The sequence below is a fragment of the Macrobrachium rosenbergii genome, chromosome 13 (genome assembly GCF_040412425.1).
Source record: "Macrobrachium rosenbergii isolate ZJJX-2024 chromosome 13, ASM4041242v1, whole genome shotgun sequence".
Taxonomy (NCBI): domain Eukaryota; kingdom Metazoa; phylum Arthropoda; class Malacostraca; order Decapoda; family Palaemonidae; genus Macrobrachium; species Macrobrachium rosenbergii.
The window spans coordinates 56,402,644-56,429,099 of NC_089753.1; the positions used below are offsets into that span (position 1 = coordinate 56,402,644).

The following is a 26,456-nucleotide window of genomic DNA, read 5'->3' on the forward strand; positions in this document are numbered from 1 at the left end:
TTTCTTGACGACTGCAATGATCTTCCGTCAAAAGAAAACTGACTCCGTGAAAAGTCTCTCTCCTTTGGAGGACCACTTTAATCTTAAATAAACAGACAATACACCTAGTAGAAGACATTTCATGTACATATTTAACTTATATAATTACACAATGCACGCGATCATTATTAATCTTCACTGGACGATCTCATTAATCGTGGATGAACAGAAATGGTGACGAGACATGATAACACCTGCGCTAAAGCTAGCGACGACCGCACCAAGAAAGACATTAAAGAATAGCTTTCCGATACGATACGCTTCAGAAAAAAGCTGTTAATCTTAAGGCACGTACATGCGGTTCTTCCTTATCAACATTATCTTGAAATGACCATGTGATAAACCGATAACATTCACTGCTATGAACAGATAAGTCAACGAATAAAAATGAAAGAAAATTACTATTAAATTTCGATAGTAGACAGTAAATAAAACCGGATCCTTCCTAGACAGAGACCCCCACGGGTTTTAATGTATCCACCTTTGAGGCGTGTTTAGTACAACCCCGTTGGGGATTACCGTAAAAACAACAAAAGACTGTAAATATTAGTCCTAGATAACGATCTCCGAAAACCCTTGGGGGTCACTATCTAGGAAAGATCCATAAAAACAAAACGTAGGTGAGACAATTTACCAGGAACTAGAGACCAGAAAGCAAAACGTAACCGGATAAACCACAAGTACGCTGAAAGCGTAGCATTTATTGTGAGATCCGAGGTCAGCTCGCTCTTTAGTTAGGAGGAAGTTGAATCATTCTGCAGGCCCGCGTGCGAAAATTCATCTCCTTAGTGCGAGGCCTATTGTAATATCCGGGGAGAAAATGGAGCCAAGTTTCTCATCAATGATTTTTGGTGTGGATGAGATAATAGCCAGAGCACCAAAGATTTTCAGACGACCTTACTGTATATGCAAAACTTTAAAGCAGAAATTTGTATTTTTTCTAACATGCAACCCCACAACTTCATGTGATTAGGAGTATGCGCGCCTAAGGATACTCCTAACCACAGGATGTTGTGGGTTTGTATCAGTGTGGCAACAATTCAGCTTTCGCTCCAACGGCACCTGGCTTTTACTAGTGGTCACCCATACAAGTCCAGGCCAGGATCAACTGAGTTCACTTCACTGATTAACTCTCTCTCTCTCTCTCTCTCTCTCTCTCTCTCTCTCTCTCTCTCTCTCTCTCTCTCTCTCTCTCTCTCTCTACGTATATCATTACCATTTAACTGGAATCACGACATGTTTTTGCTTATTTCATATGTGAGAATATCCAAAATGATCCCAGAATAAATCTTAATTGTTCCGGACAATTATTTAGTCTCTCAGCAAAAACCTGGCGTTCCTTGACTCCTGCTTCTCGAGCTGTCACGCCGACACTAATGACGGGTGACTGTGACCTGGGAGCGCCGAGATGACCCATTTATTCCTAGAATCAATAAGGTTCCGGTCGTCGGAGGGCGGGCGAGGTTCCTCCACAGAGAGCAACGTATAGAGAGAGATCCTATCCAGATTAAGCAAGGTATTTCAGTGGCTTAAAAGGACTGTTCATGATTGAAGAAGAATTACAGTATAGAATATAACAGAATATAGAATACAAGCCAAGCGCTGGGACCTATGAGGTCATTCAGCGCTGAAACGGGAATTGACAGTAAAAATGTTTGAAAGGTGTAGCAGGAGATAACCTCGTAGTCGCACTATTAAAAAATTGTTAGGAGAGGGTGGAAAGCAAGTATGGATGAAAGAAAATACGAACGGAGGTACACTAAAAAGAACGATAGGGGTTGCAGCTAGGGTCCGAAGGGACGCTGCAAAGAACCTTAAGTAATGCCTACATGAGGCGCACTGAGATAAATTCGTTTACACTGCACGATCAAGAACAAGCAGACGAACAAGAAGCCTTCAGCTGAATTACACGATCAGAAAGGGTTTCCTACACAACTAAGGATTCCTCAAGTGAGTTACATATCGACATTCGTAAGACGAATTATACGATCGCTTTACAAAATCTTAACGTGAGTCACGTGATCAAAAAGTCAGCCGAATTCACGATCAAGAAAATAATTTTTAAAATTCCTTGGCAAAAGGAGCCAGGTTGTCTACCTAAAATGCGCAATTAGAGGATCTTTGCAATTGCAGACTCAAGAACAATCAACGGACTTGACAACAAATACTAAATGCAGTACGAAACGCAACCCATCCCACAAACTAACCCCAACGTACCTTATCTTACTTTCCCTTCGCTACCAACACACACGCGTTCCTATGAGCGAAAAAGGCTCCCAACTACTGGCACTTCTCCAAATGTTCCTAAAGTCTAAATGCCTACTACTACTACTACTATTATTATTGGAAATGTTTCACAATCATTTGAGTCATCCTTTCCATCCCAATGTGTTAGAATTATTATTATTATTATTATTATTATTATTATTATTATTATTATTATTATTATTATTAGTCTCCCGCGATTACCAAGACATATTAACTAACACCTTTCGGCCTCGTATGAAGGATTTGGACTTAAAAGAGAAATAAAAACGGAAAAGGTCAAGTTAGAGAGGTTAGACAGAGACCAAAGGGAACGGATGAAATCTAAAAGTGTGAAAGTCCAGGGGCTGAAGAGAGGGTGGTGCAAAGAACTTCTGGTGGCACTAAAGTGTTCTGCACAAGACACGGTGTCGGCATTATCTCGCTTGTTTTAAGTCGGACTTTTGTCAGGATGGGTCCTCTGTCCAACCAATCGAAGGCAGGCAACCATTGCCCTCTTAACATGGTCGGTCTGTAGTCCACTGATAAAATGATAATTTTCATGATAAAATTAATTATTTGGTTACTTACCTACTGTTAAAGTTAGCTTGTATCTTCGCGCCATTAGGTGCGATCGATATACAAAATAAAACCAAATAACGCTTGGCTAACCTGCTAGGACTGCCTCTGTAATCATCTGTTCCCACCAGGTGGCGCTGGAATGTTTACATTCTTGTCATACTTCTTCATAACCACACACCAGGATGTAAGGAGACTGGGTTGGTTTCCACTTTAACATTAGGTAAGTGTCCAAATAATTAATTTTATCACGAAAATTATAATTATTTGGAATGAATCTTACCTACTGTTAAAGCTAGCTGACTACCACATTGAATGAGGATGGTGGGTTAGTGCGGCCAGAGAAACAATGTCCAGCCAAGCGAACTAAAAACTTTTTAATGAGGGGGGAAAAAAGCTTCCCAACATTCCTGCCTGTTGTGTGATCCTTACTGGCTAGTACTGTTGCTAGACTCTGGAACCACAACAGGGCGGGCGTAAGGCCCTCGTAGCGGGACTTGTCGGTGGATCCTTACAGGGAAAAAAGGACTATCTTGTAGAGTACTAATGACTTCTGTGCCCGAGTCAACAGCCCATAATCAACAGTCCAAAACTAAAAACCAACTACCACCTTCATATATGGAGGTGCACTCCTATACACCTATGTGTTCCTTCATGCTCCAAAAATTCAACAGTGGGATTTCCTAACAGCTAACGATAAGATAGAAAGCAAGATTACCATCATATTTGGTTTGTGAGAAAGCATCCCTGCTGCAACGATAGGACTAAGGGTTTTACACCTCATGCTAAATTTGAACATTTCACAAATGAGTCAACAACAATTACACAAATAATATGAGTCAACAACAATTACATCCCCTCTGAGCTGCATGACAACCTTCTCTAGCAAAAGGTTTTAAAGAAAATAAAGATGTGCTTATGGTACTGAAGCCATGAGGATTATTTTCAAAAATGGTAAAATTCTGTGTGCATCGACTTAATTATTCTTGCATATGAGTGTTTGGTCTCCTAACACCACAGATAAATACTTAACTCCTCCTCTTAAAGGTTTATGTCTGTCCAGGTAAACACTTAAAAGTTCTAACTGGACAGAAGACAGCTACTTCTTCCTTGCCTACCAAAGCAGTTAAATTAGGCACTGTCACAAATCTGGAAGGGGTTTTCACTTCTAATCTTTTCTCTAAGCAATGAATGAAAGGTGACAAGTTGCCACAAGAACAAAGCCCACATACAAGAGAGGGTTTGAAGCTCACTAATATAAACCCTTAAGAGTTCTAACTGGACATAAGACAGCCATTTCAGCATTGCCTACCAAAGCAGTTAAATTAAACACTGTCACAAATCTAAGATGGGCTTTCACTTCTATATCTTTTCTCTAAGCAATGAAAGAAAAGAGAGAGGTTACCACTAAAACAAAGCCCACATACAAGAAAGGGCTTGAAACTTACTAATACACTTTGCCACAGCAAGAGCTAAAAGAAAGGTGTCTTCAAAGTGCTTAAGTGATGACTTATCAAAAGGCTCAAAACGAGGTTATGTTAAAATCTGCAGGACTACGTCTAAATTTCATTGTAAACCATGAAAGGAAGATTGAAATTTCCAGCACAAAAGATAGAAAACCTCTTCAAACTTTAAATCATAAGCAATATTCCAGCCAGCATGATAGAGAACTGAAGGCTATGTAATGCAGTATCCTTTGACCGCTGTGACAGAAAACTGCTTTGTGTGCTCGATACTGGCAGGGCTTAAATCAGCCATCTTGTGAATGGGTGCTGGGTATCACTCTGGACAAGCACCAAGATCAATAAACTGACCACTGTTATTGATACACAAGTCTAACAGTGGAGGGCCTTCTAGACTTAAGGATTGCTAGAAATGCCCTTAGCTCGTAACAGAAAATGATTATCCCCACATGGTCAAATGAAGCATGTGGTTTGATGGAATCTTCTCCAATAAGACTGTCTGAAAAGGTCTTTCCTAAATGGAAGAAGGCAATTAACATCTACCAACAGGAAAGGACCATTCCCTTTGGGGCCACCAACGAGCTATCAAAATCATCCTTGTGCTCTGTAAAGCTCGTAACTTATTGAGTATTTCCTCAAAACAGCAAACAGAGGAAAAGCGTAAAGGTCTAGATTCGACCATTCTGATGGAAGGTATCAACTGCCTTAGGATCCTGGCATGGAGGGCAGTAAACTGGGAGATTGGTGTTTTGGGCAGTCATGAACAGATTGGTGTTTGGGTCTCCCCAGAGTTCCACAACTTCTGACAAACCTGAGGAAGAAGTGACTATCTGACTGAAGACCTTACCCTTTCAGCTGAGTTGGGTCTTAAATAGCAATGTTTTTCCCTAGGACGAAACAGGCTAAAGGAATGATATTGCTGGGCTCTGTCTTCTTGTCATCTTATATAAGAATGAGAGGTTAAATTGTCAGAAATGACTGCGATCGTACTGCCTCTGACTAGATGTTCTGCTAGCATAAGACCATTCCAAACTGCTAAAAGCTGTAGGTTGTTTACTTTCCAACTCCCTGACAACAGATGTTTCTCAGAATGCCCCCAAACTACCTCTGAGACATCTGGGGACAGAATAAAGGTTCTTGATGTCTACAGGCCAACCCATTAAAGTTCTCAAAAGTGGTAGAAAATTGTCTGTCTATCCTCTGTTGAAAAAAAAACAATAAGAGAGAGCTAATCTTCATACCCAGATAAACAATTTACTGGACTGGAAAAGAATAGATTAGTCAATATTGAACATAATGCCCAGCTCTGAGGTTAGACATAAAACAATTCTTCACCCTCAAGTTCGTCAGAAACAAATTGGTGAGAACAAACCAGTCGTCCAAAAAAGAAAGAACTACTCTGATACCAAGCAGATGAATACATTCTGCTAAAAACTCCAACACACAGGAGAATACTTTTCTTCGACTGAAGGTGTACCAGGATGTGGAAGTATATGTCCTACATGTCAACAGTAAACATCCTTTGCCCTTACAAAAGGCTGCCAGGACCATACTGAATGACTCATTGAAAAGGGAGTAATATGAATAAACTTGAGATTGGAAATGACCATGGCTCAATACATTCATTGCATAACAACTGTCCAATCTACCCCTCCCAACCCTGAACTTCTCTGTATGAAGAGTGAGGAGAAAAGGATATCAAGAAGTTGATAGGGGTAAAAAAAAAAATAACAAAAGGTACAAAGTATCCTCCCCTGAGAACCATCACTACCAAAGGTACTTCTTGATGCTTTGCTGGACACTTCTTAAACTCTGCACACTGCCTTCTGAGGATCCACACAGCCTACTTGAGCTTGGAGTTCAAAACATCAGTTATAGTTACATGTGTAATTTTTCCACTTAGAATGTGAGCCAGATCACTACTGAAGCAAAACTGAGAGTGGTTTTGGAAATTTTACATGGAACTTACATGAAAAAAAAAAGGCTGTAAGGGCAAGACCATAGAGGGAAGACTTCAAAGGTAGTGCTAAAAATGTTCTAGTCTCCTGATTCGAGATATCTTAGGTGATGGCCTTAAACACTTAGGGGTTAAGGAAACAATGATGGGACACTGTCAAAAACAGGTACTAATGGTTGAGCAGTAATCGAGCTGTAGTGCTAAGAACCAAATACCAAATTCGAAGGTACTTCAGCCTCACAAGTAGGTCAAAGTACCTTACCAGTTAGAGGAGTCTTCGCTTCGTTGGTCCAAAAACTTGAAACTTGCAAGTTGAACAAAGGTGAAAAAACTTATATCGTATCTATGTCCTAACCCAGCTCTAAACAGCTTCAAAAACTGGAAATAGATGCAGTAGCATCCAAGAACCAGCATTAAAGGATACACTTCTGAGATCGCCTCTGTTGTTTAGATTAAGCCACCAACATGTCGACACATTGGCTAGGTTGGTTGGTTCCTAAGAGCTCACTCTACAAACAAAGTTGCAAGTACAATACACTGCTCGTGTTAAATGCAGGGCTATTTAACACTAAACAGTTTCCTAGCTTTCTCTTTCGACTGTTCATCCATTTCCCACAGGCCCTACTTCCATGATAACACACCACGCCATAATCACACACCATGCCATAATCAGTGTTAACTTCTCACTTGTTTAACAGAAGCCGAGGTAGAAGTAAACTAAAGAGCGCTGGTCAACGGATTCACTTTCAGCAAAAGGAAGTGAAACGGAACAAAACAAGCTAAGCACCACTTAAATACTAAAGAGAAATCAACCAAATCATGGTTGAAACCCCTAAAGTTTAAATGGAGGAACTGAGATGGAAGAAAACAGCAATCTACGGACAATGACAGTGAGGCAACAAAAAATGCCAGAGAAGGTGACATGCCACAGAACGTCAGCAAAGATGTCACAGAATCCCGGTATTAAGTACCAGATGCTGGGAAAGAGATGGCTGGGTGGGGAGGGTAGAGGGTTCTCGCATGACCTCACCACGTAATCGTGACAACCACCAGAGCTGTCTGCACAATGCTTAAGAGGCGATTGCCGAGAAGCAAGAGCCATTCTATCACCAGGCTAACTCACTCTAGACAAGTAAGCAGCAGAAGGAGGAAGAGCCACTATTATGAAAAGGAATAACTGTCACAAGTTGATGAATATGAGGCAATCAAGGGGAAGACTGAATAAGACGGGAGGGTTATCGTCCACGCCGAGGACGATACCAGGTAAGCAAACGATAACAAGAGAACTGACATGCAGTTCAGAACTACTGTGGCAAATGTGACATGTCTGTATCCCTAAGTAACTCTAACAGTTCACATACATCACTATCACTCTCTCCAGAACAGACTACACAAGCCAGCAAACGCAAGAGCCAAACTACCAAACCATTCCTCTGGAGAACACGCTGAATCCGAACTACAGAGACAGCTGATAGAGGTGGTGAAGGACATAGACCTTGGTCCCATGACACGCCATGGTTCCCTGTCCATGGAGAAGACCAATGGACCCAGGGAAGTCCACAGGGTAGGCTACAGACAAGACGCCAGGGCTCCAACACCTACTCTATCACGGGGGAAACCGAAAAAGGTCAATCACTGGAGGGGGGGCGATCTTCACCATACTATGTATGGTCAAATTTCTGACCACAATGAAAGAATATTTCTCAATTACCTATTATTTTCCTCCTGAACCACATAGGGAGCAAAAACAAAAATAGAGCAGAAGGAGTGCGAGAGGAATTAACCTATGCTACCAGGTTGGCTAATGGAGGAGGAGAAGCCACACCGGAAGGCAAAAGGAAAAGATTGAGTAGGCTTATGGTGTGCCATAACGAACTGTCTACATAATCTATTGGCCTCTAGCATCTTCCGATACTTGACAAAATTTCATCCTCTCATTAGATCACTCCTTATCTTCACATCAAGAAGACCACAATCGTGCCTCAACAGCTAGGCTAGCTTACAGGCTACATGGCCATGCACAACTAAAACATTCAGTTTCCACAAACTCTTTCCAATACAGTCTAATACTTTCATCTCTACTTGATGTAGGTGACATAATGCAAAAACAGAAAACAAACACAATACCCTACAGAAGAAAATCAGCCAGAAATCATTAGAATTTTTACTAACGCTGATTCACACCATCTGCACAAGGACACTGCGTAAAGTATTCTGACAAGAATGTAAACATTCCAACGCCACCTGGTGGGAAACAGGTGATTACAGAGGCAGTCCTAGCAGGTTAGCCAAGCGTTATTTTGTACGCCGATCGCACCTAAATTTGGTGACCTAATGGCTAAAAGATATAACCTGAATTTAACGGTAGGTAAGATTCATTCCAAATAATACAACAATAAAGGTATATATATATATATATATATATATGTATATATATATATATATATATATATATATATATATATATATATATATATATAATATACATGAAAATTTATTATAATATATATATATATATATATATATATATATATATATATATATATATATATATATATATATATATATATATATATATATATATATATATATATATTCTATATGTATACACACACATATACAATATATATACTGGATATATATTCACGTGATATATATAAACTCTGCCCAACCAATAGAAGGTACTCAGTTATTACCCTCCTAAAATGGTCTGTAGTCCACTGATAACATACAGCAATAAAGACAGGTGTGTGTGTATACATATATATATAAATATATATACATAAGCTTTCCCTTGCCTCTACAATGCTAAATTCTTTTACCACTTCAGTAAGTAAATAAGGACTTGATGGCAACTTATGTAAAGGAAGTGTTACAAGAGCATACTACATGGCATCTTTTGTGCCGCATCACAGGAGCACACTGACTGACAAAAAGTGACATCTGTTACCATCTTGACAACAAACATTTTCCACTAATGAGTCGATACTGGCGGAAAAAATGATGGCACGGAACATCGTCACCTGCCTCTGGAGAGGAAGGGATGAAAACAATTACCTTTACCTTCCGTGTTTATTTCTGGACGCCTTCCAATCGGCCCTCATTTTTTGGTCCAGTGCGTTGCCCATGAGCCAGCAAAAAAAGATTAACCAGCGCAATGAAAGAGAAAATCGCTCGCGATAGCAAAGCTTCATTGAGTGACACTCTAACGTCGAACTGATTTTTCTCGGTAACAGAATTCTAGGTGATATATACAGTATATATATATATATATTATTATATATATATATATATATATATATATATATATATATATATATATATATATGTATATAGAATATATACATATATATATACTGTATATGTAATTATATATACTGTATATATAACTGAATTCTGATTGATAAATATGTTTAAAAGATGGATAATTTTATATAGAATTACGAGCCACATAAAGGAAGCAAACATATAACAATTTAGGTGCTTTTTGGTGTCTAAATCCCTTGTCAGAAATCGCCCAAGTGCTTCCACGTGAAAGGATGTCGTTTCGGCCTTAGGCTAATTTTGGGCAGCCTTACAATTATAAAAAAAAGTTGGGAAGTATAGCAGCCTGAAGAACAAAATTTTAATATTTCAACCACAAAATTTTTACATGACTATGTAGTTTTTCTTTTCCTGGATACAGCATCAACTGAAAGACTGAGCTGGCGCGCGCACACACTATATATATTGCATTTTTATCATGCACCTTTTCCCCGTACAAGGAGCAGCCACAAAGGACATTAACCTTACGGTGATCAGCAGGCCTTTTGGGATGACGTTGCTTGCCCCCATATCCGTCTCCAGCCTAGATGCCACCCACTCCAACCGAGGAACTATCAGGCACAAAATATACTGCAAAGTAGTACATAGCGCCATATGATGACTTACAGAAGGCGTCTAAATAGACTGGTGTATGTACGTGTGTAATATATATATATATATATATATATATATATATATATATATATATATATATATATATATATATATATATATATACACACACAGTATATAGTCCCCTTCAATGCTACATCGGGATGAGGTTGCTAGGCCCATGCCATAACCTGTGAACGTTCTGGGCATTCTATCTAGATTAAGCCAGCCTTATGCCAGCAAGGGCCTTGCTCCTCTGCAGCCAGTAAGTGGGCGATCATCAATCACACCCAGTGATGCTTCACTTCGTTAAACTTAAGACCAGCTTTGTAACCAACGTACTGAGCTGACGTGATTATGAGGTTTAGGCCGTAAGTCTAACCACGGAAACCTATATCGGTTATTCAGCGCTTTTTTTCATTTATTTGTCAGAGAATAAATAAAATTTTAAAAATGTACATACAAATATATACAAAATTTCACTTAAATCTCGGCATGGTATAGATATCCCATGTGGTTATCCACATTTACATTGTCATTCAAAGTTTCTCAAAATTTCGTACCATCTAAAGAGTATTTCCTCCTTGGATGAACACATCTGGAACAGTGTATCTGAGTGCGCTCAACACTTCGGAGGCTACTACACTGGGACTGGTGAACGTGTTACTGGAATGTTAAGAGATTCAGCCTTCGTATAGCAAAACCAATGCCCGGATTCGGTACTAACATGATGTCTGAAGTAATTATGACAGCAGCTGTCAACTTCTCTTAGACCAAAGGATCCCAAAACTGACTTGCTTTCTATTCTGCGAAACAAATTAAGCAAATAAAATAAAAACGCCCTCTCTCCGAGAATTGGAAAGAACTCTGAGAAAGCACCTGATTGGCTCTCAGCAGGCCTAAACAGAGACAAGCCCTCAACATCCTGAAGGCAAACACCACCCAGAGGAGCAAGAGGCCTCCAAGTCCCTCTCTAACAATTCCTCCCCACCCACCAACCCACCCGCTCCTCCTCCCACCTCGCCACCCTTGAAGAACTGACTCGACATTCTTGGGAGTGATGACTTGATCGACAAGCAGCATTATTATGACTCCTTGACATCATCGGGGACCTGGGAGACGGAGTGACCCTCCTGAAAAAGAGGCTTGGCGACTTCAAGAGGACAAGGAGAGGGAGAACATCAAGAGCACCAAGAGGATAATAGACTAAGGAGGTGATTGGGCGGAGGGGCTTTGTTGCGAGGTCAAGGGTAAGTAGGCTGTTGCCCTCACGCACGAAAAGGCGGAGGAATGTTGGAGTTTTTTTTTTTTTTTTTTTTTTTTAACACTCCCATTCACTTGAGGCCACTCTGCTGAAAAAGACGCCGCCTATTGCTCTCTGCATACTAAACTCATCGATCTAAATTTGGTTTGATCCTAGACGACAGAAATATGAAAAGCATAACACAGCAGTGGCAATTTCGCTACAGCGTTAAGTCGTCCGTTGTGTCTGGTCAGTTCTTGGATGGGTGGTACCTCGCCAGTAGATTCTTCCTGTTCTCAGTGAATCTCTTGGGATGAAACTGCTAGCCCCACATCTTTTTTTTTTTCTTGACCCATCTGACGCTGATACCTATTCACAAAGGAGACGAAAATAAAGGCTTTTCAAAACTATCGACGCTGAAGAGATAAACACAGTGCATAACGTAAAAGATGAGCTGATGTTTAATTAGTGCCTATCATTCATCTGGTTTATTTTCTTTTTCTTTTTTTCACGCATGGAGGATTCTATTTGGTGTAAGTCTGCTTAAGAAGTTAAATGCCTTTCAGGCCTGTTCCACTTCAATGTTTACTTAGTAATAATAGAGTCTATTCAGGCAACTACGTGCGATTATTACGTCAAGCAGCAACTTTGCTAAATTGCACACTGTTATTCAACTACTTGGTTTAACTTGTATATCCATCAACCCTTGCAGGTTATTTATACCGATGTTCTTTAGTCCAGGCCAAGCCGCAATAGCTTTTGAGTTGCATGAGTCTTACGCAATTATGAATCAGGCTAGTGCATACATGGTCTATCCACATCCTTGAACTACTATTTAGGCCGAGTTACGTGATGAGTAACCGTGGGACTATAAAAATTTTTCCTTTCCTATTTTAATTTGAAATTTTTTGCTATCTTTGTTTCTTTATGCGAAGGATGTGCAGAAAATGCGCAGATTTTTCTATCTTTTTTTTTCTTTTGAGGGTTGGAAGAGGAGAGTTCTCGATTGCAAAATACGGTTACTTATTTTATTTTGTTTATCTTTGATTGCTGTAGCATCACAGTCGTTTTCCTGCAAGCTGTTACGTTCCCGGTTGAGACGGGAAATGAGTTTTCTCAGCCGTCTTCTGTCATGTGACGTTCTGCCTGAATTCTCATCTGATGTGGGTCTTCCTTCATCTGTAACCTTTTTCCCTGATTTCCTGGACCTTTCTGTTGGCCTTCGTTTACCCACTTCCATATCTACTGCTTTTCTGGTTAATGTTCTCACTCATTCTCTTCACGTGTCCAAACGGACCGTTTTTAAATTTTTAAATCTCCTGGCCACAATGCTACAATGGTTAATTCTCCTTGGTTTAAATAGCTTACAGGAAAACTATTTTAATCACGAGTCAATTTGAATCGGTGAGTAAATTGATAAAAATCGTGTTGAATGATAGGAGTGACCCAAACCCAGACCGTTACGAAAGTCAAAAGTCATCATAACAAAGGTGGAAAATCATTGTCATGGACAAAGAATCCAGTCCCAATGAAGCACGACACCCCTTTGGCTTTGACATCTGATGCCGTTCGAGTCCCAGTACCAAGGTTATGCCATTGCGTGTGTTCCAGTGCCACCCTATTATTATTATTATTATTATTATTATTATTATTATTATTATTATTATTATTATTATTATTATTATTCATAAGATGAACCCTTTTCATATGGAACAAGCCCACAGGGGCCACTGACGTGAAATTCAAGCTTCCAAAGTATATGGAGTTCATTCGAAAGAAGTTACAGAAGGTAATAGGAAATACAGAAGGGGTCAGTTATGGACAAAAAGATAAATTAACACATTAATAAATAAACATAAAATTTTGTATAAATTATTAAAAAGTACAGGGAGAATTTTTTACAATAGTAATGTAATGTCTCTTCGCTTGAAACTTCTGTGGTTTCAATTACACAACATCCTCGGAGACCGTTCCACAGTCCATCGGTGTAAGGAACAAAAGACTTCTGGAACATGTTTGGAATAGAAAAAAAGAGAGGAGGAAAACGCAGAACAGCGAAGGCTTTTCTTCTAACGGATATTAACGAAAACAACAATGCATTTCCACTAATCGTTTCATCTTGGGTCAAGCAAGGTCGATTGTCTTGTGCTCTGAAAAAGAGGAAAATACAGTCATCCGATCTTTTTAAGACAACAAACTTGCAGCCAAACTGTGTGCAGTAATAGTCAATGAACCCATTTTCCGTTAATCAGGTTACACAGATTTAGAATCATTGCTGGTTTGGTCCAATCTCATTCCCGACATTGCTAAACTTTCTCGTCATTTTACCATTGAAGATATCCTAGCTAAACAGTTCTATAATCTATTTCAACGGATTAGAGAGCAAATTCACGTTCGTCTATCTCACATCTTTCCTTGGTAAGTTGTCTGTCTGTTGCTCAAATCAGTATCTTTTAAGTCATTGTTTCTCAATCACAATTCATACAGAGCTGAGGGAGTACAAAAAAAAAAATTTTCTCAAAATCACAGTTCTTGCAACAAAAATTTCAGATTTTCTATAGAAAGTATTTTGGCAATAAAAACCTTTACATTGTCTAAAAAAAATTTTGCAACAAAAACCTTCAGATTTTCTATAAAAAAAATAAATTTGTAACAAAAACCTTCAGATTTTCTATAAAAAATAAATTTGCAACAAAAACCTTCAGGTTTCCTATCAAAAAAAAAGTAAAACCTGAACCATCATATAATTCACCTAAAATCAAGGTAAGTGTACGTTACCTTGATTTTAGTGTACGTTATGGGTAAAATACTGAGGCTTAAAATTCTTGCGAACACACAAATCTGTCTCTTCTCCCCCAAAAAAATAAATTGTCAAACTTGGACTACCCAATGAATCATCCAAGGTTAAGTGTAAGCTATGTGTTGAATTTTCAAATGAATGACGGATGGTCACTTGGACAAAATAGAGAGTGACAGACAGACTGAAGCCTTTGCTTTATTACCTCGACACCGTAAAGGCTGGGGAATAAAACGGCAAATATTCCAATAGAACTATTATTTCTCAGGTAGAAAGAGGCGACAGTTAGCCAAGTACAGTGTGTCATCTATAAAATTCTTATACTCATGATTTTGATGGTATGAAAACTCACAGATTGGGTATTTGATGAAATATTTTATCCGCTTACAATCGCAGTGGTGGAAGCAAGAAGAGCATGTGTTACTATTCCGAATATTACTAAAAGGGTAAGTTTGGGGGCGGGGTGGAGAGGGGGCACCAAAACGATGAATAAACGACCATCGAAAAACCCTCCACGCAATATCTGTCAATATCCACTGCAATTCCTAAATATAACAGCCAATATTACCATAATCAGGTATGCGCAGTTACAAAAATATCCACATAAGATGATATCGCCTTATGATACAATGAGTTTGAAAACAATCTAAATAATTTAGCATTGAGACCTGGACGCTACTTGACTGCCAAAGAAACAACAGCATGTATCAGCTGGCAAGTGTGTCCTTTAACAGCCCGGGGCATTTGTCTTTATTAAGAGCTAAATGGAGTAAGTAACCAATTGCTTCAGTATGCCTTGGGCTTTCAGGACAAGGGTGTAAGAAAAAACATGCAATGAAAATGCCAAGCCACAAGTATACTGTATATGACATGGTCATTAAAGGACCTTAAAGAAAGTGAAAAACGGCAAGAGAGCATTTGAGAAGGCAACATCACTAAAAGCTATTGGTCCGGCAGTACAAAATCAAATAGCTGGATCATCGACCCTGGCACAAGCTACTGGATCAGTTACAAAAGTACAAGCCACTGGAGCAGCTAGCCTACACAGCACAAGCTACTGGATCAGTTACAAAAGTACAGGCCACTAGAGCAGCTACACTAGCACAAGTTACTGGATCAATTACAAAAGTACAAGCCATAGGAGAAGCTACACTAGCAATAGGCAGCTCACCAGCAGCTAGGGCAAGCATCAATAGATCAGTGTCATAAGCATATCATTAAACACAAGCTACTGAATTGGAAATGTGAGAATAAACCAAAGGACTGGCAACATAAGGCTGCAAGCCACTGAAAAGCCAACACAAGAACAAGCCACTGCACTGGCAACAGAACCAAGGGGTAAAGTGCTAACGGTCTGTAAAACACTTCACTACTCATAATTACCTGCCTCAAATGTACTCAGAAGAGAATAAATCCTAGCTTGACCGACAATGCCATGGCCTGACTGGGAGGGATTAGCCCCCTCCCCCCGTGACAGTTAAATGTACCTAACTTGACTGAGGTTACCATGGCCTAACAGTGGGGATTACTCCTTGTACTTTACAGGCGATTGCTATAAAAGTAACTTACAAAAAACTTTTATTTTTGTTTAGAAACGTGTTCCTGTTGGACCACCTAACTGCACTGCTCAATACTTTCTGGACGACGACTCTTTCATTCTCTCAATGACACCAGCAGCATAAGGGTATGACTGACAACTGCAAGTCACTGGATCACTAAAAGCATCAGTGAAAAGCGATTGCATACCTAAAAAGACTTCCAAATGGTTGGCACTTGAAGAAGTGGGATGATTTAGGAGTAACCCTCCTGAGTAACCCTTTTGGCATGCTGATAAAAATCAAGTGCCGCAGCTGACAACAGAGAAAACAAGTAAAAAATGCTCCTAAGTTTCTTCGGCACAATCGAGTTTTCTGTACAGCGTATAATACTGTATGAAACTCTCGGCCACGACCCATGAAACTCTAAACAGCGGCCCATGAAACTTTCAGCCACGGCCCGGTGGTGGCCTGTGTTGTTGGCACCTATAGTGGTGCCAGATGCACGATCACGGATAACTTTAACCTTAAATAAAATAAAAACTACTGAGGCTAGAGGGGTGCAATTTGGAATGTTTGATAATTAGAGGGTGAATGGTCAACATACCAATTTGCAGCCATCTGGCCTCAGTAGTTTTCAAGATCTGAGGGCGGAGAGACAGACAAATAGCCATCTCAATAGTTTTCTTTTACAGAAAACTAAGTATCATGAACTAACCCTGATGAACTATGAGGCCTCTCAAAACTCACACTGCATACTTCCACACCTACACAGTGCAATGTGATTAGTAATGTTTAGTAAAATTGTAGCTTCGCCTGTAAATGCCCCATACTGATTCATTACGTTTGTTTAATATTTCTTGCTAACGGATCAGGTCTAACTGTTGACACAGGCTCTTATAAAAATCACGTGTTATTGATATTGCATCTGACATACCTTAGCCCCAGGCTGGTGAACCATACTTTTAATGCTCATGATGATTCCTACACCACAGGTCTTCACCACAACGGTAAATAAGTCCTAAAAGTGTCTAAATCTTTATAACTTCCAAGGTGCAAACACAAGCCGCAAGTTTTGTACATAAAATAGGAGTTGAAACTGGATGAAAGCAGCAATCCCGCAAAGATGCTTCTCTCATCGTTGAAAGTCACCCTGGTACTCACAAGACTCGACGCATCTTCCAGACATCAGCTGGCTACCAAACGTTTCCTCCGTCAGCTCACAATGTGAAATGATCAGCCATTAGGGGAGCTCAGAAGATTCACAATAATCCTACGGATCTTACCTAGATCGTGACCCCATGGGTTTTAACCCGGTGAGTATCCACCTTTGCGGCCAGTTTAGTACAAGCCCCTTGGAGGTTACCGTAAAAACATAAACAAAAGACTGTAAATATCATAAAGATAATGACCCCCAAGAAATATTAGTCCTAGATAATAACCCCAGGAAAACCCTTAGGGGTCACTGTCTAGGAAAGCTCCAACCCTCCTATCCAAGGAGTGATCTCTATAATCTAAATGCCAGTACAACAGTCATGACATGGTGCCCCTGCGTCCTTTCCCTGAAGTTACACAGTCTGGGCTGCCAATATGATCAAACTCGCAAATCAACCAATAGACAAGATAATACAGACAACTTTGTAAAGAAGATCTTATTAACTGATTTCTTTTAATGCCGTTCGGTTGAAAAGCTGCTGTGGCGGTCATCATGAATGAGAACAGTGTCTCCAGCCATTAAAGAGCACTAGAGTCAATAACAGAGTCATGTAAGCCAAATTCTCACCATACCTTTATTTCTCAATATACCGACTGAAATCTGAAAGACATATTTCTCCTAACATTTAGGAAAATCTTGATAATGATGAAAAAATTAAATATAATACTGAACTTCTATGATTTTGAGACTTCCTAGGATTCAGAAAAAATGGAAAATTCAAAAGAAGTGGAAAGACAGAAAAAGAATAAATGGCACAAAAGTACCCAATGACATGACACCAGCCTAATCCTTTCTCCACAAAACTCCTTAACGTCCTGCGATAAATTCACAGGGCACTTCAATACCCTTCCGTATCACCTGTTGAGACTAGCTAATATTAGACTCCTCATTACATTGATCGCTGCGAGGTTAAAATCTCCCAAAAAGAAATGCACTTGAGTCATGCTGACTCGCGCACAATCACGGAAGAGCGAGAGAAGAAAATGGGTACGCTCGATCAATGGAATAGCAGAAGATGCCCGAATGCAAACTGCTCAGATAGATGGACTTCTCCAAATCTTCCTTTTAAATGAGAACATGCCGCAATCCATTTCGGTGTCTGCACGTTTAGTTGCGCAATTAATACTTTTTTTTTTTGCTCTTCTAATAGATGAAAACCTTTCAAATTACACACTTAACAGTTTGGCAAAATATTTAGGCCCTCCGCGTGACAAAGTTACGAATATTGCATCGTCAAAGACTCGAAGATTATTCAAGGGCCGGCAAACAATACGAGCAACCAAACCCGAGATCAATACATGTCTGCGGAAGAAACGTATCGTTTGCCGTCGTTTCCTCATGCATTACTGTGAGAGAGAGAGAGAGAGAGAGACCCACAACAATCGGGTCTCTCTAGACAAAATATATTCATGAGGTTCGCTAGAACCAGTAATTCGTGTCATACGAGTTGTATACATCCGAGGGAAAATAAGTAGGGAATCTCATGAATAAACGAAGTGACAGAATTAACGGCGAGTTCATGAAGAGCATAAAAAACCAGTTTTGCATTGCCTCAAGCTTCTATTGAACGAAGTCTCCTCACCATCGACCTCGCCCAGCAGGAATATTCTTGTCGTAGGTAATGACGCGCAGAAACCGCCTTAAAAAAGAAGGGGAAAAAACAACTGTTAGCCCATCCCCTTTAGCTCTATCTTGGTGCTACATAAAACGAGACGAATTCTATAAATAGAGATAATTCCATTCGCCGAGCACTTCTACTGTATATACGGCACAAACGATAAACTTGTGAAGAATATTTTCTTGGTAACATGTATTCTGATCACGGAAGATGTTTTGTCCAGCAGATAGCAGTTACATTACGCAATAATTTCCTGCGCAATTGTCAGACAACTCACGGAAGGTTGGCCGCGACCAGGCGTGAGGTTTTCAGGGAAGAAATGAGGACCTGGAATGCGATTTTCAGGGAATATATTGCGGTCTGATATTTGTTGGGTGGGGTGGGGGTTAGAATTGCTTCCGTCTGGTTGGAGAATTGCAGAAAATGTTTTATGAATCGAAATAACAGTGACCTGAAATGAAGTTTTCAGGAAATTTTGCCTTGAAAAGATGACACATTCATGGAAGGTTGGCTGCAGCCAGACAAATTGGCCGAGGACAGGGGAGCTGATCAGGGGCTCTTTATGAATTTTCAATGACAGACAACTGAGGCTGTATATAATCAAGTTGCCAAGGTACGGTAGGTAAGCTATCACCAGAGAACGCTTTCTGGGAAGATTTACAAAGGAAACAAAACCCAAAAGAGGAACAGATTCTCCTGAGGAATGATGAGGAACATTCTAGAGTAAATCATTCGCCTGGTGAAAACTAACTTAAAATCTTAAATAAAAAACAGACACAAGCCCAGAGGGGGTCAACCCATCTCCTAAACTCATTGTTCACTGCATGTGTCCTCTACGTGCCTTTAAGGTTTGTATCGGGCAAGTGCACACATATGCATGCGCTTTTCACACATGCCATTTGTCTAAATGATGGGTGAGCATGAAAAACTTTGTACGCGTCGACGGTGGTAACCATATGTCAATTTGTAAAGTCGAGCATGGCAAGCAAGTCTTTGGCTGTGTCGTGTTTTTCATGTCCGCGTCATTTTCCATGCTTCCGGCTTGTCATACATGTGTCATTTTGTATGCAACCTGCTTGTCATACATGTGTCATTTGATATGAGTCGTTGTATGCATGTGTCATCTTGTGTACATGGTGTTCGTGCATGTGTCATTCGGCATGCGTCCATCTTGTCATGCATGTGTCAATCCGTAAGCATACTGCCTGTCATGCCAATTTTATTCTTTATGCGTCATGTTCGTTATGCATGTGCTATTTTGTACACATGTTGCTTGTCACGCATGCGTCGTTTGGTGCGCGTTAAGCTATTCAAGCATGTTTCATTTGGTATGTGTCGACCCTGTCATATCATAGCGTCGTGCTTGTCATGAATGTGCCATATGGTATGCTTCTACTTTGCCGTGCATGTTTGTCATGCATACGTCATTTGATATGCGTCGAGCTTTTCACTGGTCATTTAGTAACCGTCGACCTTGTCATATGTGGAATTTGGTATGCGCCCTATTTGTCGCGCAAGTGCAATTTAGTATACGTCGTGCTTGTCATGTATGAGTCACCCTGTACGCGTCGTGTTTGTCATTTTGTATAAGACACGTATCATGCCATATTTGTCACTGGTGTCACTATTTGGTCGGTGTGTATGTGTAGTGTATGCATACGGCAATTGTCATAATGTGCTATCCATTTCCTTATGTCATAGGTCTTAAAGAGTTACCAGTATCTACTATACGTGATATACTACATACAAGACACTATATACGGCTCAAGCGCCTAGGTAAGCATCAAAACTGTCATAAATTACTGTCATATTTATTGATTGGATTTTCCGGGCGGAGCTCATAATGTAACATACAATATATATATATATATATATATATATATATATATATATATATATATATATATATATATATATATATATATATATATATATATATTATTATTTTTTTTTTTTTTTTTTTGCTGAAACAGCACTTCAAAAGTCACAACAAATGAAAGCATATGCCTATGTGAGGATCAGTGAATATTTTACTTTTCCATTTAAAAGATTCAGCTTCACTTATGCATCAAGTAACATACGTCGGGTATTTTGTGATGCATCCATATTTTTCACAAAACGGTAAAATTCATGTGAAGAAAAAGTAAAATCTTTCAACTTTAGTACGTAGTACCCATGGATATTCTTTCCTTGCAGGCATAATTCATCAATTAGATGTTCAATGGCTTCATTACATGAAGCAACCGCCAATATTATGAACTAGCGAAACATCCAGAAAGCAAGATTACAAAACATATGTACTGGATGCCGGTTCCGGGAATAACAAGTCTACGGTAGGGTATATCTTAGAATCCTTCCATTATTAACCCCAGGACTCCTTAAGAGAAAAAAATCAATGACTACACGGGCACATCTTAACTACCGATCCATATGACAGCACCATGCATGACCAATACCACCCAGTTTCTATCGGCCACGCCCATTTGCAAAGCAAGGCTGCCACCCTGCCACATACACATACACACACACACTCACACATCCCAACACGTTACAAGCTCTTCGCGCTGCATGCGTCATTACAGTCATCCATGGCACAGCTCTAATGACAGTAAACATCTGTTATTAACTCAAACATAACTGCAAACAGGTAAGTTTTGCAAGACAGGTGCACAATGGCCTGGGAATGGAGGGGTGGGGATGGGGGAGGGGGTAGAGACTGGGCGGAAGAAGGTAAATATAGCGTTTACTTGATAAACAACTGAGACATACGTTATCATTTTTAGTTTGCGGTGCGTAAGGGACTTTCTAATCGCAATGATGCGCACGTCAAGATGTAAACAACTCTGGGTCAGATTACCCATAATAAATAAAAAGGTCATGGGGGTCAAGACTCGAAGATGGTAACAGGAGGACTGTGAGAGTACAAGGAACGAAAAGGACACGGGGAGACAGATACAGGTTCGACACCGCTGGTGCAAACGCTGCTGCTGCTGCTGTCTGGTAAGACCGCTTTTACTGCTCGGATGCATGTGGCGCGCCCCATTATCTCGTGCGGGAAAAAATGGTAACTTTTCATCACTCGCACCCAACGCCGACTGTCCTCCCTCTTATTTCACACCAGTCACGCCGTTCGGTCACTCTTACCTTCAAACAGGCCAGGGGAATCGCGCAGGATGTTCACTAGGGGTGAAAATGGGTTGGACACACGACAACAAAGAGAAACGCACTTCTGGTCGCACAGCCGGGTTAAATCTAACTCTAGAGACTGGTCCCCAAGCCGCCGATCGATCTCTTGCGTCTGACATCTAGCGGGCACAAGGGAAACTATCTCTCTCTCTCTCTCTCTCTCTCTCTCTCTCTCTCTCTCTCTCTCTCTCTCATATGACGTCATTTCAACACGTGATTTTTCTTTAGTTCTGTTCTCGAATCCAACAGGTGAATGAATCTTCAAAGAAACGCTACTTCCGTTTTACTTTGTCTTTAACATACCATTTCATACTCCGAACGCGAAAGCCCCTCCAGTGAAATAATGTCAGGTGTCATCTTAGCAATAGTAACGTAACTATGTTACATGAGCAGGCCCCCTCTGCCTCGCAATTCACTCGCTCCGGTTTCTTTTCCATGCCTTCGTCAGACAGGATATTAAGCGTCTTGACTGTATTTCGCGTCTTTTGAAATGCAGATGCCATTAGTTGGAATATTTTGAGTTTTTCAATCATCATCTTTTACGCAATAGGTCTACCGCTATTCGGACTATTTTACGTTCTTCTTTCTATTTATCTATCATGGGCTACACCTACCTGTACTGGGACTAGTTCCTGAATAGTGTAACGTGTGAAGACCCCATCAGCAAAATTCGCTCATTAATATGTAAACTTGGAATGACTGAAATTCCTTCGAAATTAGATAAGACGATGTTTATGAATCTGCGCGCTGAATACCATAGGATCTTAATCAAGAAGCATTATTAATGAAGAATCATATAAGACCACATTACACCTCTGTTAAAAATGGCAGTCTAAGCAGATTTTATTGTTTACAAAACGTTACGTTCCAACACTTAGTTTTACTCATGAATCTGTTATTAGCCCAGATCTATAAGTTCGGTTAATTGACTATATGATTTAGAGCTGTTTTAATGGTTTAAATTCAAGTGAAAAAGTTGCACAGGAAATAGTACTGCCAGTATTATTTTCGGATTACGTCGCTAATCTCATGTGATGCGCATACAGATGGTCGCGGATACTGTTGAAAACTAAACCGGCTGTATGCCAGCACGGGATCTTGCTCCTTTAGCAGCTGTTAACGTGGTCACCGGAGCTTATATGTTAAACCAAGGTCTAGACCTTGTGTTTAACATTCATGAATCAGACCAGTATATTCCATTCATACAGCGTATGCTGTATAGCCTACATCTGTGGGTCTTAGGCACGGCCTACTTTTTTGTCTCTGGATCTTAAAGCTCGGTCTTCATATGTATCAGTGAATCTTAACTCTTAAGGTTTGTCCTCTCTAAATGCCTATGAATCTTAGGCTTCCCCTCTAAATTTAACTCTGTACCTTAGGCTCTGGATCTGAATATTTGGTCTCCATACGGATCTATGAATCTTAGGCTTGACTTCCATATGTATTTATGTATCTTTGGCTCTGGATCTAAATACTTGGTCTCCATACGCATCTGTGTATCTCAGGTTTGGTCTTCATATGCATCTATGCATCTCTGGCTCCGGATCTGACTACTTGGCCTCCATATGTACTTATGTATCTTTGGCTCTGGATCTGAGCATTTGGCCTACATATGTATCTTTGGTTCTGGATCTGAGTACTTGGCCTCCATATGTATTTATGTATCTTTGTCTCTGGATCTGAGTACTTGGCCTCCATTTGTATCCTTGGCTCTGGATCTGAGTATTTGGCCTCCATATGTATCTATGGCTCCTAGGCTTAGCCCCCATATGTATCTATAGATCTTAGACTGACCCCCATTAGACTTGGCTCTTATGTATCTATGGACTTTAGGCATGGTCTTCATATGTATCCATTGATGTTAGGGCTTGGCCCTTCTATGTAACAATGGATTGGAATGCTTGGCCTTCATATGTATCCATGAATGTTGGACTAGGCTTGTATGTATATATGGGTTTTTGTCCTGGTCTCCATATGTATATGTGGCTCTTAAGACTTGGCCATTTTATGTATCTGTGAATCTTACCCTTGGCCTCTATATGTATCTGTGGATCTTAGCCTTGGTCTTTGTATGTATCTAAGGATCTTAGTCTTTGCCTGCATATGTATGTGTGGATGTTAATGCTTGGCTTACATGTGTGCGTGCATAGATTTTAAGACATGGCTCTGTATGCACATCTATGGTTCTTAAGACTTTTCCTCTACATTATGTTTCTATGGATCTTAGACTTGGCTTCTGTATGTACCTATGGGTCTTGAGGATTGGTCTTTGTATGTTTCTATGGCTCTTAGACTTGGATTCTGTTTATATCTATGGATCTTTAGGCTTGGGCTTTTTGTATCTTTCTATGGATCTCAGACTTGGATTCTGTATGTATCTATGGATCTTAAAGCTTGGCATTCGTATTTTTCTATGCAGCTTAGACTCGGCTCCTGCATGTATATATGGCCTTGGAATTGACCTCCATATATATCTATGGATCTTAGACTTGTCCCCCTGTGTTTCCATGGACCTTAAGGCTTGGCCTCCTTATGTTTTTACGGATCGTTAGCTTGGCCTCATTAAGTATCTATGTACCTTAGGCATAGCCTCTGTGTATATACACTGATGTGAATGTTTGGCCTTTTTATGTGTCTATAGGTCTTAGGCCTGACCTCCATACATATCTGTGGCTCTTAAACTAGCCACAGAATATAGCTATGGATTTTAGGCTTGGACTTCATATGTATCTATGAATTCAAGACTGGGCTCCATATGTACCATATCTATGAAATTTAGGCTTGGTCTTCATATGTATCCATGAATCTTAAGGCTTGGCCTCTGTATGTATCTGTTTAATCAGGCTCGACCTTTGTATGTATCTATATACTGAGGCTTGACCTCTGTATCTCTGGATCACAGGCTTGGCCTCCGCACGTATCCATGATTTTAAAGCTTGGCCTCTATATATATATATATATATATATATATATATATATATATATATATATATATATATATATATATATATATATATATATATATATATATATATATATATATATATGAACCTTAGGCCTGATCTTCACATGGCCATGGATCTATGACTTCACTCTGTATGTATGTATTTATGGATATTCAGGCTTAGGCTCGACATTTATCTATGGATCTCAGGTCTAGCCTACATAATGTATCAATAGATCTTAGACTTGTTCTCCATTTGTATCCATGGATCTCAAACTTTCCTCCGTATGTACCATATCTACGAATTTTAAGCTTGATCTTCATATGCGTCTATGGATATTAGACCCTGCCTCCATATCTATCTATCTATCTATCTATCTATCTGTATATATATATATATATATATATATATATATATATATATATATATATATATATATATATATATATATATATTTAGAACTGGCTCTGTATGTATCTATGGGTTTTGTATGTATCTATGGGTCATATGTCATCTGCATCTATCGATCTTTATTCTTGGCCTCCCTATTTATCTACGGATCATAGGTTTGGTAAGAACCTTATTCTCGTCTCTCAGGAGTATCTGTGGATCTCATACTTGGCTCCGTATGTACCATATCTATAGATCTTAGGCTTGGTCTTCATGTGTATCTTTGGATCTTAAAACTTGACCTCATCAATAAGGTGCGATCTCTCATTACCACTGTTCAAGTCAACTTGCGTCCTGCCTTTACCGGAAGGGAGAGAGAGAGAGAGAGAGAGAGAGAGAGAGAGACAGAGAGAGAGAGATAAGGGCGACTGGTAAAGAGTCCATTGTTATACCTGCGTACAGGTCGTTTGAGTCAACCTGTCAGCCTCTATAATTGCTGTCAGCGAGTACGTCTTCTGGAATCCTGCGTCAAACAGGCAGAAGATTTTATTTTTCTAAACAGGGCTAAAATTGAAATTTACACAAAAAGAAAAAACATGCACTAGTGTAATTTTGTTACCAAAGATTGTGTATATTATTTATTCTTGAAAATGAATTCTACACAAGCTATTTTCCCACTGCTGATCTAGGCTCTTTCTATCAAGCCACTTACAGCTTTACTCGGACTTTCTTTTTTGCATTCCTGTTTCTGCTCCCAAAGTTGTCCTTGTTACAGTATACGTATAGTATCGTATTTTGTTCGTTCTTATTATGACATTCACCTCATTTCACAGTCTTTTGAAATGCTACTCTTATTGCTATATTCTTTATGCAGCTTATTTCTGGCCAGCCATCTTTTCTCCTGGGTTGTCTTATTTCGTCATTAAATCATGATTATTGAATATCCGCAATCTTCGTTTTTATCACAATGATCTGGCAATATTGATGGCATTTCGTGCTAAACACTTTTGCGTATAAATTGAAAGGAAAAGTTTATGCATTCGTTTTCATTAACATTATTTATTCTTTGTGATACTGTTGTTAAAAGCTTTTTCGAATATTTTTAAAATAACTAGATTTATACCAGTTCGTAAATCATGGCTCGGTCTAATATATGACCAGGTCTGGAAGTTGGTTTATTTACTTGGTTCATCCAACGACAATTATTTAGGCCTAAAAGATATTTTAAATGCACAGTCAATTGGTTTATTTACTTGGTTCATCCAACGACGATTATTTAGGCCTAAAAGATATTTTAAATGCACAATCAATTGGTTTATTTATTTGGTT

At 39.6% G+C, this 26,456-nt stretch overlaps 1 protein-coding gene across 8 annotated transcripts in view; it reads right to left on the minus strand.

The window, feature by feature from the left end:
* Nucleotides 1–21,906, minus strand: part of LOC136845342 (protein FAM13A) — a 363,685-nt gene extending 341,779 nt beyond the window's left edge. For 6 of the 8 annotated variants that reach the window (XM_067115583.1, XM_067115581.1, XM_067115582.1 and 3 more), the window contains exon 1: nt 21,751–21,906. The gene's annotated coding sequence lies outside the window, so the exon portion shown is untranslated. The remainder of the gene's footprint in view (nt 1–21,750) is intronic. The other 2 variants (XM_067115580.1, XM_067115576.1) reach the window with 1 other exon arrangement.
* Between the last annotated feature and the right edge of the window lie 4,550 nt (nt 21,907–26,456).